Here is a 17,278-nt window from a genome sequence, read left to right as displayed (position 1 = left end):
AACTTACTCTTGTACTTCATTGGCCAGAGTTTGGTTACATGAGCATTATTGTACATGCGAACCTGGGAAACTGTCTTTTTTAGTTAGGAATATTTGCTGCCTCAAGCAAAGTTGTTGTTCTGGTAGTAACGAAATAATAGGCATTAAATAGGCGATGTTTGCTATAGCTCAACATTAAGAATGACTTGTTGCCTGCCCCTACATATGTTTAAGACCTTAGTAATGGGTTGGGGGGGGGGGGGAAGATAGTGAGGTAGTGAGGGATAGAGAGAGATAGAAAGAGAGAGAGAGTAAGGAGAGATGAAACATATAGTATGGCCTGGCTTAATGGAAGAGCTAGACTATGGCATGGCAAAACCAGGTTTCTCTTTAGGACAAATCAAACATTAAATACTAGGCAAGTATATTTAGCTACTCCTAAATCATCTCTTGTCATAGAGCAGCATGATGTATTGGTTAAGAACAAGGCTCAGCAATCAAGCAGCCATGACTTGGAAATCTGGCCATGTTCCTGCTTGAGTGTATAACTTTCAGAAAGTTATTTAACCTCTAGAATGTAAACTCCTGTGAGGGCAGTAGCTTTGTCTGCTTTGTCACTACTGTGTCCTCATCCCCCAGAGGAGAGCTTCCCCATAGTAGACACTCAGATATTTGTTGGATGGATGGTAAACCCTAGATTCTACAGCAATGAAAGGGGTTAACAGAGACTACTTTTAGAAGTCATGATGAGGATTAAGTAAAAGAATATATGTTTTATAGAAGACTCTATTGACTCCATCGTTAGAGAAATACAATTTCACTTGGAGCTCCTCAAGCTTCCCTGAACCTGAATAGTGGGCTTTTTCTAAGAATGTATTCAGTCAGACATTTATCTCCAAGTCCTGGCTTCTTAGATAAGCTGAACTATTATGGTATCATTTAAGTTTAATACTGTTATTTTAAGTAAATATTCAGGTAGCATATTTCCAAAGTGCAATAGACAGAGATTGAGTTGCCTATTGGACTCCTCAGTGTGAATGCGGCTTTATTTTGGATAAAACTTTGCTTTCAAAATCATCTGTTTCAAACAAGGCTTGTTGCTAATTAAGGGTTAGCACACTAAATTAGGAGTAAATTAGTACCCATTTCTTTTTATTTTTTTAATTTCATTTTTTTAATGGGGTGACATCAATAAATCAGGATACATATATTCAAAGATAACAACATATCCAGGTTATCTTGTCGTTCAATTATGTGGCATACCCATCACCCAAAGTCAGATTGCCCTCTGTCACCTTCTATCTAGTTTTCTTTGTGCCCCTCCCCCTCCCCCTTTCCACCACACTCTTATCAATGTCTCTTCGTTTCACTTTTATGTCCCACCTACGTATGGAATAATGCAGTTCCTGGTTTTTTCTGATTTACTTATTTCACTTTGTATCATGTTATCAAGATCCCACTATTTTGCTGTAAATGATCCGATGTCATCATTTCTTATGGCTGGGTAATATTCCATAGTGTATATGTGCCACATCTCCTTTATCCAGTCATCTATTGACAGGCTTTTTGGTTGTTTTCATGTCCTGGCCATTGTGAACAATGCTGCAATGAACATGGGGCTGCATGTGTCTTTACGTATCAATCTTTCTGAGTTTTGGGGGTATATACCCAGGAGAGGGATTGCTGGGTCATTATTTTCAGTTTTTTGAGGAACCACCATACTTTCTTCCATAATGGTTGTACTACTTCACATTCCCACCAACAGTGGATGAGGGTTCCTTTTTCTCCACAGCCTCTCCAACATTTGCTATTTATTACCTGTCTTGTTGATAATAGCTAATCTAACAGGTGTGAGGTGGTATCTCATTGCAGTTTTAATTTTTATTTCTCTAATAGCTAAAGAAGATGAGCATCTTTTCATATATCTGTTGGCCATTTGTATTTCTTCCTGGGAGAAGTGTCTGTTCATGTCCTCTTCCCATTTTTTTTATCGGATTGTTTCTTTGTTTGTTGTTGAGTTTTATGAGTTCTTTGTATATTTTGGATATTAGGCCCTTATCTGAGCTGTTGTTTGAAAATATAATTTCCCATTTATTTGGCTGTCTGTTTATTTTGTTATCAGTTTCTCTTGCTGAGCAACATCTTCTTAGTCTGATGTAGTCCCATTCATTAATTTTTGCCTTCATTTCTCTTGCCTTTGGAGTCAAATTCATAAAATGCTCTTTAAAACCCAGGTCCATGAGTTTAGTACCTATGTCTTCTTCTATGTACTTTATTGTTTCAGGTCTTATGTTTAGATCTTTGATTCATTTTGAGTTAATTTTAGTACAGGGGGACAAACTATAGTCCAGTTTTATTCTTATGCACGTGGCTTTCCAGTTTTCCGAGCACCATTTATTGAAGAGGCTTTCTTTTCTCCATTGTGTGTTGTTGACCCCTTTATCAAAAATTATTTGACTATATATATGTGGTTTTATTTCTGGGTTCTCTATTCTGTTCCATTGGTCTGAGTGTCTGTTTTTCTGCCAATACCATGCTGTTTTGATTGTCGTGGCCCTATAATATAGTTTGAAGTCAGGTATTGTAATGCCCCCAGCTTCATTCTTTTTCTTTAGGATTGCTTTGGCTATTCAGGGTTTTTTATAGTTCCATATAAATCTGATGATTTTTGCTCCATTTCTTTAAAAAATGTCATTGGAATTTTGATGGGAATTGCATTAAATTTGTATATTGCTTTGGGTAATATGGCCATCTTGATTATATTTATTTTTCCTAATCAAGAACAAGGAATATTCTTCCATCTCATTATATCTTTTTCGATTTCCCTTAACAATGGTTTATAGTTTTCATTATATAAGTCCTTTACATTCTTTGTTATGTTTATTCCTAAGTATTTTATTTTTTTGTTGTTGTTGCAATCGTGAAGGGGATTATTATTTTGAGTTCATTCTCAAATGTTTCATTGATGGCATATAGAAAGGCTATTGACTTCTGTATGTTAATTTTGTATCCTGTGACCTTACTGTATTGGCTTATTGTTTCTAGTAGTCTTTTTGTGGATTCTTTGGGGTTTTCGATGTATAGGATCATATCATCTGCAAAAAGTGATACTTTTACTTCTTCTTTTCTGATATGGATGCCTTTTATTTCTTTGTCTTGTCTGATTGCTCTGGCTAGAACCTCTAGTACCACATTAAATAAGAGTGGAGAGAGTGGACAACCCTGTCTTGTTCCTGATTTAAGGGGGAAAGCCTTCAGTTTTGTGCCATTTAATATGATGTTAGCTGATGCTTTATCATATATGGCCTTTATCATGTTGAGATATTTTCCTTCTATACCCATTTTGTTGAGAGTCTTAAACATAAAATTGTGTTGTATTTTATCAAAAGCCTTTTCTGCATCTATTGATAAGATCATGTGGTTTTTGTTCTTTGTTTTGTTGATATGGTGTATTACATTAACCGTTTTATGTATGTTGAACCATCCTTGAGATTCTGGGATGAATTCCACTTGATCATGGGGTATTATTTTGTTAATATGTTGTTGTATTCAATTTGCTAGTATTTTGTTTAGTATTTTAGCATCTGTATTCATTAGAGATATTGGTCTATAGTTTTCTTTTTTTGTGCCATCCTTTCCTGGTTTTGGTATGAGGGTCATGTTGGCCTCATAAAATGTGTTTGGAAGTATTGCTTCTTCTTCAATTTTTTGGAAGACTTTGAGTAGAATAGGAACCAAGTCTTCTTTGAATGTTTGATAAAATTCGCTCTGTATAGCTGTCTGGGCCTGGACTTTTATTTTTGGGGAGGTTTTTAATGGTTTTTTCCATTTCTTCTCTACTAATAGGTCTGTTTAGGCTTTCTGCTTCTTCTTGACTCAGTCTAGGAAGGTTGTATTGTTCCAGGAATTTATCCATTTCTTCTAGGTTGTTGAATTTAGTGGCATAAAGTTTTTCATAGTATTCTACAATAATTCTTTGTATATCTACAGTGTCTGTGGTGATTTCTCCTCTTTCATTTGGATTTTGTTTATATGAGTTCTTACTCTTTTTTCCTTGGGAAGTCTTGCCAAGGGTTTGTCAATTTTGTTGAACTTTTCAAAGAACCAGCTTCTTGTTCTATTAATTTTTTCTATAGTTTTCTGTTCTCTATTTCATTTATTTCTGCTCTGATTTTTATTATCTCCTTTCTTTGGCTGGTTTTGGGTTGTTTTTGTTCTTCTTTTTCCAGTTCCTTACGGTGTGAAATTAAGTGGTTCACTTGGACTATCTCTTGTTTCTTCATATAGGCCTGAAGTGATATGAACTTTCCTCTTATCACTGCTTTTGCTGCATCCCATAGATTCTGATATGTTGTATTGTCATTTTCATTTGTCTGTATATATCTATCTTTTGATCTCTGCACTTATTTCTTCTTTGACCCATTCATTTTTTAAAAGTATGTTGTTTAGTTTCCACATTTTGGGGGGATTTTTTTCCTCTTTTTTGCAGTTGAATTTTAGTTTCAAGGCTTTATGATCAGAAAATATGCTTGGTACAACTTCAATTTTTCTGAATTTGCTGATGTTGTTTTTGTGGCCCAACATATGGTCAATTCTTGAGAATGATCCATGTACACTGAAGAAAAATGTATACTCAGTCACTTTGGGATGAAATGTCCTGTAGATGTCTACCATATCCAGGTGCTCTAGTGTTTTGTTTAAGGTCACTATATCTTTGTTGATTCTCTGTTTGGATGACCGATCTAGAGCCATCAGTGGTGTATTGAGGTCTCCAAGTATGATTGTATTTTTGTCAGTTTTTGTTTTAAGGTCAATAAGTAGCTGTCTAATATATTTTGCTGTTCTTTGGTTTGGTGCATATATATTAAGAATTTTTATGTCTTCTTGATTCAGTGTCCCCTTAGCCATTATGAAATGTCCATTTTTGTCTCTGAGTACTTTTGCTGTCTTGTAGTCAGCATTATCAGATATGAGTATTGCTACGCCTGCTCTTTTTTGGATGTTATTTGCTTGGAGTATTGTTTTCCAGCCTTTCACTTTGAATTAGTTTTTATCCTTGTTACTTAGAAGAGTTTCTTTTTTTTGTATTTTTCCAAAGCTGAAAACAGGGAGAGACAGCCAGACAGACTCCCGCATGCGCCCGACCGGGATCCACCCGGCATGCCCACCAGGGGGCGATGCTTCGCCCCTCTGGGGCACTGCTCTGCTGCAACCAGAGCCAGCCTAGCACCTGGGGCAGGGGCCAAGGAGCCATCCCCAGCACCTGGGCCATCCTCGCTCCAATGAGCCTCGCTGCGGGAGGGGAAGAGAGAGACAGAGAGGAAGGAGGGGGGAGGGGTGGAGAAGCAGATGGGCGCCTCTCCTGTGTGCCTTGGCCGGGAATCAAACCCGGGACTTCTGCACGCCAGGCCGACGCTCTACCACTGAACCAACTGGCCAGGGCCTTAGATGAGTTTCTTGTAGGCAGCATACAGTTGGATTTTCTTTTTTAATCCATTCTGCTACTCTGTGTCTATTTATTGGTGAATTTAATCCACTTACATTTACTGTAATTATTGACACTTGTGAGTTCCCTATTTCCATTTTATAAATTGCTTTCTGTTAGTTTTTTGTCTTGTTTAATTCTTCTTTTTCGTTTTTCTATCTTTTGTTTTTATTTGGTTGTTTTCCATATATCTTTCCTCTGTTGCTATCTTTTTTAAATCATGTGCTTCTGTGGTGGTTTTTTCAATGGTGGTTACCTTTAAATAATGAAAAGGGATCCTACCCTGTTCATTGTAGTGCAGTATTTTGTGAGTACTTTTGCACTCCATCTTCCTTTGCTACTGTTAATCTCCATCTTCTCCCCCCCTTTCTTTTTGTTGTTGTCACAGTTTAAATTTGGTTTTATTGTGTTGTTTTTTTTTGGAGCTTTTACTTGTGGCTTTGTTTTTTTGTTTGTTTGTTTGTTTTTGTTTTTAGTTCTTTGTATCTGATTGGAGAAACCCCTTTAGTAATTCCTGGAGTGGGGGTTTTCTGATGATAAATTCCCTAATCTTTTCTGTATCTCTGAATGTTTTTATTTCTCCTTTGTATTTGAAGGATAGCTTTGATGGGTATAGTATTCTTGGCTGAAAGTTCCTCTCTTTCAGGACTTTAAATATTGGGGTCCACACTCTTCTAGCTTGTATAGTTTCTGTTGAGAAATCGGATAGTAATCTAATGGGCCTTCTTTTATATGTTGTATTCTTCTTTTCCCTGGCTGCCTTGACAATTTTTTCTTTGCCATTGGTTTGTGCCAATTTCATTATGATGTGCCTTGGAATAGGTTTGGTGGGGTTAAGAAAACTCGGAGTTCTGTTTGCTTCTTGAATTTGAGGCTTTAGTTTTTTCCACAGGCTTGGGAAGTTCTCATCTATTATTTGTTTGAGTATGTTCTCCATTCCATTTTCTCTCTCTTCTCCCTCTGATATACCTATTATTCTTATGTTATTCTTTTTGATGGAGTCAGACAGTTCCTGTAGGGATTTTTCATTTTTCTTAATTCTTGAGTCTCTCTCTTCTTTTCTCTGTTGTGCCCCAAGTTGCCTGTCTTCTTTATCACCAATCCTCTCTTCTATCTGGTCTGTTCTATTAGCTAAGCTTGTTTCCTTGTTTTTCAGCTCGTGAATTGAGTTTTTCATCTCTGTTTGATTTGTTTTTATAGTTTCAATTTCCGTGGAAATATATTCTTTGTGCTCATTGAGTTGTTTTCTGAGCTCCCTAAATTGCCTTTCTGTGTTTTCTTGTATATCTCTGAGTATTTTTAGGATTTTTATTTTAAATTCTCTGTCGTTTAACTCCAAGGTTTCCAATATAGTAAATTTTTTCTCCATAGATTTTTCCTCATCTATCTGTGTTACCTCTCTTTCTTTTGTATCCATGATATTCGATTTTCGCTTCCTTAATGGCATCTGAGGGTGGTTTTGTTGATAGTATTAATGAGATTTAATAAAGAATAAAAAGTTAAAAATAAAAAATCAAAGAGTTTTTTTTTAAAAATATTAATAATTAAATAAAGAAAAATAAAATAAAATTAAAATTAAAATATTAAAAAAAAAGAAATTATTCCTCCCCCTCCTTTTTTCTTCTCCTCTCCTCTCCCCTCTTCCTTGAGAAAATCTTGTGGTGAACTGTGAATTATATTGTACTAAATAGAACAAACAAATGCCTGTAATGGAGGGCCTAAATTGGGGAGAAGTAAAAAAGGGGCAAAAAAAGGAAAAAAAAGGGGGGTATGGACCCACAAAAAGCAAATAAGGAAAAAATTTGGGTCAAGAATAAAATGATTTGCTTTTAGGTGTTGGTTGATTAAGGGTTATGATGAGAGGAATAAGAGGGAAACAGGAAAATGGAGGGACAAATTAAAAAATTACTATTGTATTTAGTGGTACAAGAACCAGATGAAACGGAGAGCCAGGGATAGGAACACTGCTAGTGAGTTAAAAAGGTGAAGTAAAAACTCCCCCAAAATGCCACAAAGATAAGTTTGAGTCCCAGATAAGATAATTTGCTTATTGAGGTTTGAATGAGAGGAGACATAAAGGAGAAAGGAAGAAACTAATATAGAGGGAGAAAAGAAAGGGAGAGAGAAAAAAAAAGAGGGAACCACTAAAAGAAGAAAAAAAAAAGAGGAAAGAGAGAGAGAGAGAGAGAGAGTTAAGGGTTTTGGAGTGCAACCCTCATAGAGAGAAAGGAAAAGAAAGGAAAGATAACGGGAGATGTAACACTTATGGGTAGTGTAGTTCAAGGAGAGGAGAGAGTAAGACCAGCAGAGAGTTAAACGACCAAATTGGAGGAGGAAAAAAAAAAATCAAGAATGAAGATAAGAGAAACAAATGAACAAATATAATGAAAAGGGATAGGTTATAAAGTCTGCGGATTATTCTTGATTTTGGGAGGTTATCTTCTTGCTTTTTCTTTTCTCTCCCTCTTCCTGGTCGGTGACTCTGCTCCCCAGGTTCTGCCCCTTTGGCATGCTGAGTTACCCCACAGAGGGGTAGAGTCAGAGGCCTTTGTGTGGGCTGAAAGCAGAACCTCAGGCCACCCCAGCGCTCTGAAAAAGCCATGCACGGGGAGGGAGCAAGAGCTAATTCCAACGCTGGAACTTTTCCATGCGGGCGGGGGTTTCACTCAGAGGGTGAGGCGGCCGGCCTGATATCCTGGTTGGCGCGCACGGAGAGTGGGCAAGAGATTCCTCTGAGCACCTCAGGAGTGGGCGCCCGTGTTATCCCACAGAGGGGCAGAGTCAGAGGCCTCTGTGTGGGCCAAAAGCGGAATCTCCAGGCCTCCCCAGTGCCCTGAAAAAGCCACACATGGGGAGGGAGTCCCTCTGAGTCTCACGCTCAGGTAGAGGTTTGCAGTTGATAAGTCTCTATGGTGATGTCATGTATTGTGCTTCAGTCTCATTGGCAGTCGAGGCTCATTAGCATTTATAGGCTCCGACAGTGAGAGAGTCCGTGTTACTGGAGCCTCTCTCCTAGTCTGTCTTTCCTCAATTAGTAGCCTGATAATCCAGCTATGGGGTTGCTACTGCCTCTGCCTGGATAGTAAGAGTCTCAAAGAGCTGGCAACTGCCCACTCTATTCCCACTCAGCAGAGGGCTCTGGGTAAGGCTCAGTCAGTCAGAGCTGCTAGCATAATCAGGCGGGGCTTCTGCCCACTCAAAGACCTATGGCTCTGCCACTCTGTCCAGTAACATGGGTGCTTGGAGGAAACTCTCGCTCACTATCTGCTCGCGCATACCAGGATATCAGGCTGGCAGTCTCACACTCTGAGTGAAACCCCTGCCCGCACGGATAAGTTCCAGCGTTGGAATTGGCTCTTGCTCCCTCCCCATGCGCGCCTTTTTCAGGGCACTGGGGTGGCCTGAGATTCCGCTTTCAGCCCACACAAAGGCCTCTGACTCTGCCTCTCTGTGGGATAACACAGGTGCCCACTCCTGGGGATTTCAAAGGAATTTCTTGCCCACTATCTGCACGTGCCGACCAGGAGATCGGGGAAAATGGCTGCCCCACTTGTCTTTCTTTGTCTGGGTTTGGTGCAAGTGTTAGCTTGTATTGACTGGGTTGCCACAGGCACAGTTTTTCCTCGGCTTGGATCTCCGTGCTACAGCCTGGTTCGGCCGTTTGTGCCCGCGGCCTGGATCTATTCACCCCCTTTTCTCGCCTTAGTTTCTATACTCTCAGTTCCCAGTGAAAGCAACCCTATTTAGGTTAGTGAGGAAGGCGGAGCATTTCTTACTCCCTATTTCTTTCGGGGTTCGATTATATATTTAGCCAATTTTTCTCTCGACCATACCTTCGGGTGTATTGCAAAACATCTGGAGTCTCCAAGGATAGGTTTTTCTGTTTCTGGTTGAAGATCTTGTTGAGTTTTGGGGGAGATTTATTAGTATTGCTTCCTACTGCGCCATTACTCTGACATCATTCCCAGTACCCATTTCTGTGCTCATATACTAGAGTGTCAGGGAAATTACCTCAATTAGATTCAGGTATAGTCATCTTGGCCCAAAATAATGGGGTCTATAAGGATTTTTTGTGAAACACTGGGAGTGAGCGATGTCCAGAGAACCAAAACTCTGGTTTCCTTTAGTCTTTTGTAGTGGATGACTCTTAAAATATGGTGATTCAAAGGAAAATTCCCCTCATTAGTTTGTGCCAAGTTTATACAGTACCCAACATTAACTAACTTTTAGGATTTGTAGGAGAATTCAGATGTCAAGCCAGGCTGTCAAAATAGACATCGCCAAATTAGATTGCAAGGCAGGCTAACACTATCCCAGCAGCCCATGGGAGGCCAAACCATTCTCTAGCATTCATGAGCCATTTCATGATCACTCACAGATGCCTCTCTGTGACCCAAGAGGGTTCAGCACCGAGGCCAGAGCTGGGATGTGTTATTCAGCGGAGCAGTACTTGTACATTCTTTCTAACTTGAACTTTTTATTGGCTGGGTGTAACTGTGTCACCCATGGCCATGAAAAACGTGTTCTCTGGTGACAAGGTAGGCAGTGCCACTCAACCCAAAGGAGCCACAATAAGCATGGCACCACATCTCAGAGAGGAATGATTCACTCTGTACAGAAGTGTAACTTTACAGAGGGAGATCACATGCACAAGTCATTGTGAGGAGACTCACTTCCAGGCCCACAGAGCAGAATATAGGAAAGCATCCACATGATGTGCTGTCCTTCTGACACCCCTAAGTCCCGAAGCCCTCTGTGGCCAATGCTGATGCCTGAGCCTGTGGGCCCCATGGAATACACTTCCATTCCATGTTCCTGCCCTAGCCATTCACCCTGCTCCAGCTTATAATGGGAATACTGACTGGTCATTGACAAGGCCTAGACAGACAGACTTTGCAGTAATTATGAATGAAAGATGTCGGTGGCAAAGCATCTTATTCCAGTTATTTCTACACATGGTCAATATCAGCTTTCACAAGCATGACTGAGCTCCAAACGGCTGCAGTCATGAGGGAATTACCACCTGAAGAGCCATTATTTCATCCCATTAAAGCTGTGCTTTCTGTGCAAAGGGGAAGGGGAGTGCAGAAGCACGCACGTGGCATCTACCTGGTTCTGCCTTCAATAGCTGCTGAGCGTATTAACTGTTTTCCCTGGAAAGCCAGGTCCTGGGGAGAGACTACATGTTGTAAGTAAAACACCATGTTAATTTTCAGCAAATTTTATAAGAAAAGAAGTTTCTATCAGAACTTGATCATTAATGCTTTTACTCCAAAAATAGAGATGAGTGTGTATTTCCCAGAATCTCTAGAACCCTGCTTTGCCAGTCATACAAGAAGTACAGCTGAGACAATAGTTAGCTATTCTAGGTTCAAACAGTATCTTCTTGGACTTGTGCAGGGTCTGTGAGTTTGTGCCAGGGCAGAGTCAAGCCTTCCATCTGCGACAGGCTCTGCACACTCTGAGATCCAATCCCCTCTCACATGACAGCGAGCTCTCCCTTCTCACATTTTAGAGACCACTGCATACAAGGGTCACTTTACATTTTTATGGTTACTCTTCAAATATTTATAGAGAATTTTTCTTATTTGTCCACAATTGTCTTAGGGATAAAGATTTATTTTAACAAATAGTGAACACAGTTACTTGGTACCTTTCAAAGCAACAGAGATTTACTCAAGTAAGAGTCAGTAGGTGACTGAGCTAGACTTCAACCTAAGAGTCAGACTGAATTGCTTGTTTAACCACTACTCTAGCCTGCCTCTCTCGAGACAAGGGGTAAGGAGACATCAGTTCCGTTCCCATTATAGAAGGACTGAACACTAGACTTGGGGACGTTGGAACCCTGTAATGACACAGACAAGTCAGATTTCAGGTCAAGTTTGGTTTGCCTTCTCCATTAGAGCAAGCACTGAGTCCAGGAGCCACGTGGACCTGTTTGAAAAGGGCATGGGATTTCTGGGCTCTAAGACAAAACCTTGAACCAGAGAGATCAGGCAGCGTGAGGTATGGAAGCATGTGCTTCCTGCAGGGTGCTACACTCAGTTCTGTCGCTCGCACCTGTCCTCCACAACCCTGTGATGGAGGTGTTGAGCCCCTCTTCCTACAGGTGAGGAATCTAAAGCATGGTGATGTTTAGGCAGCCCTTGCCTGTCTCCCGCTGGGAGTGAGAAACCAGGGCAGGGTCAAGCACAGGGCTGTCTCACTCCAGAGTCTCTGGCCCTGGGATCTCTGGAGAGGGGACTGCATGTTTGCAAGCCATGCTTGCACCTCCTCACCTGAATTGCCTCCTCCTGCCTGTGTCATTCTATTTGCCTGCTCTCGGACCCTTTCAGGGAGGAGGACTTTGTTCTCTCCTAGAGTGAGGTACTCCTTTAGGATTTCCAGAAGGGTTGTATTGTTCCTAAGAGGCTATGATGAAAACCTGTGTGGCTGTTGTTGGTTGTTGCAGGGTGAAGTGACTTTCATATAGTATGGGAAGGACTGGAATGCTAACTGTCATGAATACCACGGACAGTCCTATGCACTAGAAAGTCCCAGTTCCTACAAGACTTCCAGATATCACTCAGAATTTTATGCAACTGCAAACACCATTTTTATCTACCCAAGCCTTGAACTTGATTTAATTTATAAATAAAGTATAAAATATTTCACCAAGGTTTTAAAAGACACTTCCTCCCCCACCCAGGAAAGCATCTACTAGGTAAGTACAGGAAAATTGTCTTTATTGTACACAAAAAGCCTTTTTTCAGCACACTTTATGGTTTCTAAACCTATGGGATCTGTATTAGTTTCCTCTGGTTGAATAACAAGGTACCATGAATTTAAAACAATGCATTTATCTCACAGTTTCTAGAGGCCAGAAATCTGGTGTAGCTTACCTGGGGGGCCTCAGGGTCTCTCACAGGCTGTAATCAAGGTACTGGCCAGGGCTAGAGTCTCATTTGAAAGTTTGACTGGGGAAGGATCCACTTTCAAGCTCATTCAGGTTGTCGGCAGAATTCACACTCATTGTTGGACGGTTGGCCTCAGTTCCTTGCTGGCTGTCAGCCAGAGACTTCTGTCTATTCCTTGACATGTGACTCTTTTCATAGAGCAGCTCAAAACATAACAAGTTACTTCATTAATGCAAGCAATGAGAGTCTACTGGCAATATATGAGTTACAGTATTAAATAACAATTATGGAAGTGACAGTCTACCACCTTTACCATATTCTGAGGACTAGAAACAATTCCTGCCCAGGACTCAGTGGGAAGGGATTACACCAGTGCATGGACACCAGCAGGCAGTCATGGTGGCTGCTCATCACAAGGATCAAGGCTGACTTCTACAGCCTCCTCACAATGTTTGGAAGTGGAACATGCCCAACATGTTCTATCAGAGGGAAGTTTTGGAATAAGCTTTGAGTGGCTTATGTTGGAATTTAATGTTCTACATTTATTTGGGCCATAAACCCAGGCCCAGTGAGTCTAGTAAAATGCCATTTCCTTTATTAAACAGATTAACAGCAAACCCACCTGCATGATGCAGTGTGGGCTTCCGATCATAGGGCTCACTTAGTCAGTGTAATCCTTGGGGGAAGTCTCCTCTCCTTCTTCTACCTGCTATCCCCATTCCTCTGGTAGGGTCTTTTCTAAATTTCAAAAATAACTTCTAGAATTTTTTTTTATCAGGTGAGAGGCAGAGAAATGTACCCCAACTGAGATCCACCCAACAGCCCCCATCTGGGGCTGATGTTCTGCCCATCTGGGGCTGCTGTTCCGTTGCTCAATAACCAAGCTATTTTAGCGCCTGAGGTGAGGCTATGGAGCCATCCTCAGTGCCTGGGGCCAACCTGCTCATTCAAGCCAAGGCTGTGGGAGGGGAAGAGGAGGGAGGTGGAAAAGAAGATGGTCACTTCTCCTGAGTGCCCTGACCAGGAACTGAATCTGGACTTCCACACACCGGGCAGATGCTCTACCACTGAGCCAACTAACCAGGGCCATTCTTGAATTTTTTAATCTCACATTTTTCTGCATCAAGGTGATGTTGATATATGCATGTGCCTTTAAAGTGTTCATTTTTAGTTTTTAAATTTTTTAAAAAAATTTTATTTTAGTGAGAGGAGAAGAGGCAGAGACAGACTCTCACATGTGCTCTGACCAGGATCCACCTGGAAAACCCACTAGGGGGCGATGCTCTTCCCATCCAGGCCCTTGCTCAGCTGCAACTGAAGTCACTTTTTAGTGCCTGAGGTGGAGGCCATAGAACCATTCTCAGCTCCTGGGGCCAACTCACTGTAATTGAGCCATAGCTGCAAGGAGGGGAGGAGAAGAGAGAGACAAAGACAGAGAGAGAAGCAAGAGGGGGAGGAGTGGAAAAGCAGATGGGCACTTCTCCTGTGTGCCCTGACCGGGAATCAAACCTAAGACTTTCACATGCCAGGCCAATGCTCTACCACTGAGCCAACTGGCCAGGGCCTAAATTGTTCATTTTTAATCATATAGGTTGTGTAATAGTTGTGTAGTTATATTGGCATCAATCTTTGCAAAAATTCTTATATTTAGCTGATTATATCTTGGAAGAATTTGTAACCCCAGGCACCTGGAAATTGGAATGCATCGTTGTTCACTGGATGAGCATCAAGGGACAGAAAATAAAGCAGAAGTGGGCAGGGGGTGAGGTGGGGATGACGGCAGCCATGGCTCTTAAATCAGCCAAGAAAAAGGTAAATTGAGTGAAGCATGATGACTTAGAACTGAAGGGTTAAGGTCCAAGTGCCCGCCCTGGCCTCCTCACCAGTGTGTGAGCTAACGAGCCATCGCCAGTGTGGCCCCGCCCTGGCCTCCTCACCAGTGTGTGAACTAACCAGCCATAGCCCATGTGTCCCCGCCCTGGCCTCCTCACCAGTGTGTGAACTAACCAGCCATAGCCAATGGGCCCCAGGTCCTTTCCACTGGGGGGGGGGTGAGGAAGCAGGTCAGGCATAAACGGTTAGCTCCTAATGCGATGCAGCAGGCAGGGCCAGGTAGTGAGAGCAGGACTTCTCTTGGCAGTGATAAATTAGGAGTGTACCTCCCAGGAATCACAGAGGCCTGAGGCCCCTTTTGAGTCTTGATTCCTGCAGCATGACCCTCTGGCACTGAGAGAGAGCCATGTCTTTGAAGCTTCAAAGGTAAAAAGCCTGGGAATCAGATGTTTAGATCACAAGGGGAGAGTAGAGGTTAGAACCACTGTAATCTAAAACTGGAAGAAGTATTATTTTATTTTCCTCTCCTTATTTTACCAAGAGAAAGGGGGGGGGAGATAAAAAGACAGACTCTCTCATATGCCCTGACCAGGATCAACCTGGCAACCCCCGTCTGGGACTGATGCTCTGCCCATCTGGGGCCATGCTTACAACAGAGCAATTTCTAGCACCTGAGGTGGGGCTCCACAGAGCCATCATCTGTGCCTGGGCCAATGTGCTCGAACCAATTGAGCCATGGCTGCAGGAGGGGAACAGAGAAAGAGACAGAGAAGGGAGAGGGGGAGGGGTGAAGAAGCAGATGGTTGCTTCTCCTGTGTGCCCTGACCAGGAATCAAACCTAAGACATCAACACTCTGGGCCAACACTGTACCACTGAACCAACTGGCCAGGGCGAAAAAATTTTTAAAGTGCCTGAATATCTTAATGCCTTCATTTTGTCAGATGGGGAAACTGCAGTGCAGAGGGGCAATGGACTAGCTTAAGCTGCTCAGGTGGAGCCCAGAACCTCGTGTGTTATGCCCTTTCACCCTTCCATTTGCCCCTTTGAAGCAAGCATCCCCAAATGCTGGCACATAAAAGCTTCACCAACTTGGAATGAGAGAAGCTAGTTTTTGTTTTGTTGTCTTAGTTGGTATTAGAAATGGGTCTCCAGGCAGTTGTCCTGGGTGGCACGGATTGTCTAACTTTCCCATCCTCTCTCCCAGTGACTATCCTGGTGAGAGATTTGTATATCTCAGCCCCTTTTAACTCAAGTAATCCACATGACCGGCTTTGGCCAACGCAATGAGTGAAGTGAAATGTGTCACATAAGAGTCAATGCAAGGTTTGGTATGTCTTTTTCTCAGCCATGAGATGGGTGATATTCTGGGCAGAGGTTTCCATGTCAGCGTGAACCTCAAAGGGAAGACAATGTGGGACAGAGCTATAGCCATCTGGTGATAGACAGGGAGTGTGGGCCACCTTTGTTATTGGGGTTGTTCAGGCTATTACCCTCACGTGATCTGGCCCATCCTGACTTGATATGGTATGTGGGCTACATACCTCCAACATGTGTAGACTCACCTTTCCCAGGTACACAGTATTTCTTTGGGTTGCCTCCTATACTGTGTTGTCACCTCTGTGAATATATCCCTTTACTTAAGGAATCTGGGGTCATCTTTATCTCTGTTCCTCCTCCTTCCTCCCACCAGTCACCAAGTACTGTGTCTCCACTTCTCAAGCCTGACATCTCTCCATCCTCATGCTTCTGCTCATGTACAGGCTGCTTGGTGCTGCCCCAGTTGTCTGCTGTCTAGATGGCTGTTTTGCCCCTGGACTGGCATTGCCCTCCGATCCGTTCTCCATAGGCAGTGGGGGGGGGGGCGAGCCCTTCTGGAAAGTTTTTTAAAGGTTTTCTGTAAGAGCAGATTTAATATGCTTATAAGGTTGTTCTAGAAATGACCTATTTCTATCTCCTGCTGTTCCTACTAGGACCCTTCTCTGTACTTTTGTCCAGTTTCTCTATTTTTTTTTAGTTATCAGGCTGTCTTTTTGCTTGAATCCCTACTTCTAACCAGCACCGGTCAGCCACCAGTCATCTTTATGCCTGACTAACTCCTCCTCACTCTTTCAACCTCAGCTTGGAGTCACTTTTTCTAGGAAGCCTTCCCCGATCACTGACTATGAACTAGGTGTGAGTCCTCTGGTTCACAGCACTCTGTACCTCCCTGGTCACTTCTCTTCATAAACTATATTTAATCTTCTGATGTGTGATTGTCTCCAGTGGACTAGATCCACTGTTGACTGTTGGGTCTTCAGCACTTTGCGAAGCAGTATCTGGTACATAGTAAATATCCCTTGACCATTAGTTACTGAATGTTGGATTTTTATCCAAGGGCAAAGGAAAACAATGCCCAGACCCTGGAATAAAAGACTTGATCTTGAAAATAGGCTCTTTTGGGCACCAAATATTTATATTTCATTTGTTGGAAGATTTTGACCTTTCAAAAATATATGGAATGAGTTATCTACACTATAAAATATGAGTAATAGTTTTGTATGTTTTCAGAGTTCAAAAAAAATCACAAAGTTTTCATGTAGACATAAATATTTAAAAACAATAAGCAACTGTGATGTTGGAGAGCTTGGCGAGGGCTGCAGGATGGGGCGGGGCAGGGGCTGACTGAGAACATGCTTGGTTCTGTGGTCCAGGCAGATTCAGTGGGGAGTTGGTGTGCATGAGAACAGTGTTTTTCATTTCGTTTTGCTTTGTGTTGTTTTTAGTGAGAGAGAGAGTGAATGAGATGGAGGGACAGACAAACAAGAAGGGAGAGAGATGAGAAGCATCAATTCTTCTTTGCAGCATCTTAGTTGTTCATTGATTGCTTTCTTCTATGTGCCTTGACTGGGGGCTCCAGCAGAGTGAGTTACCCCTGCTCAAGCCAGTGACCTTTGGGCTCAAGCCAGCGACCATGGGGTCATGTCTATGATCCCATGCTCAAGTCAGTGACTCTGTGCTCAAGCTGGTGTGCCCATGCTCAAGCCGGATGAGCCTGCATTCAAGCCAACGACATCAGGGTTTTGAACCTGGGTCCTCAGCATCCCA

Source organism: Saccopteryx leptura, chromosome 10, assembly GCF_036850995.1.
Source record: "Saccopteryx leptura isolate mSacLep1 chromosome 10, mSacLep1_pri_phased_curated, whole genome shotgun sequence".
In the NCBI taxonomy this organism is placed as follows: Eukaryota; Metazoa; Chordata; class Mammalia; order Chiroptera; family Emballonuridae; genus Saccopteryx; species Saccopteryx leptura.
This window is presented reverse-complemented; position numbering follows the sequence as displayed.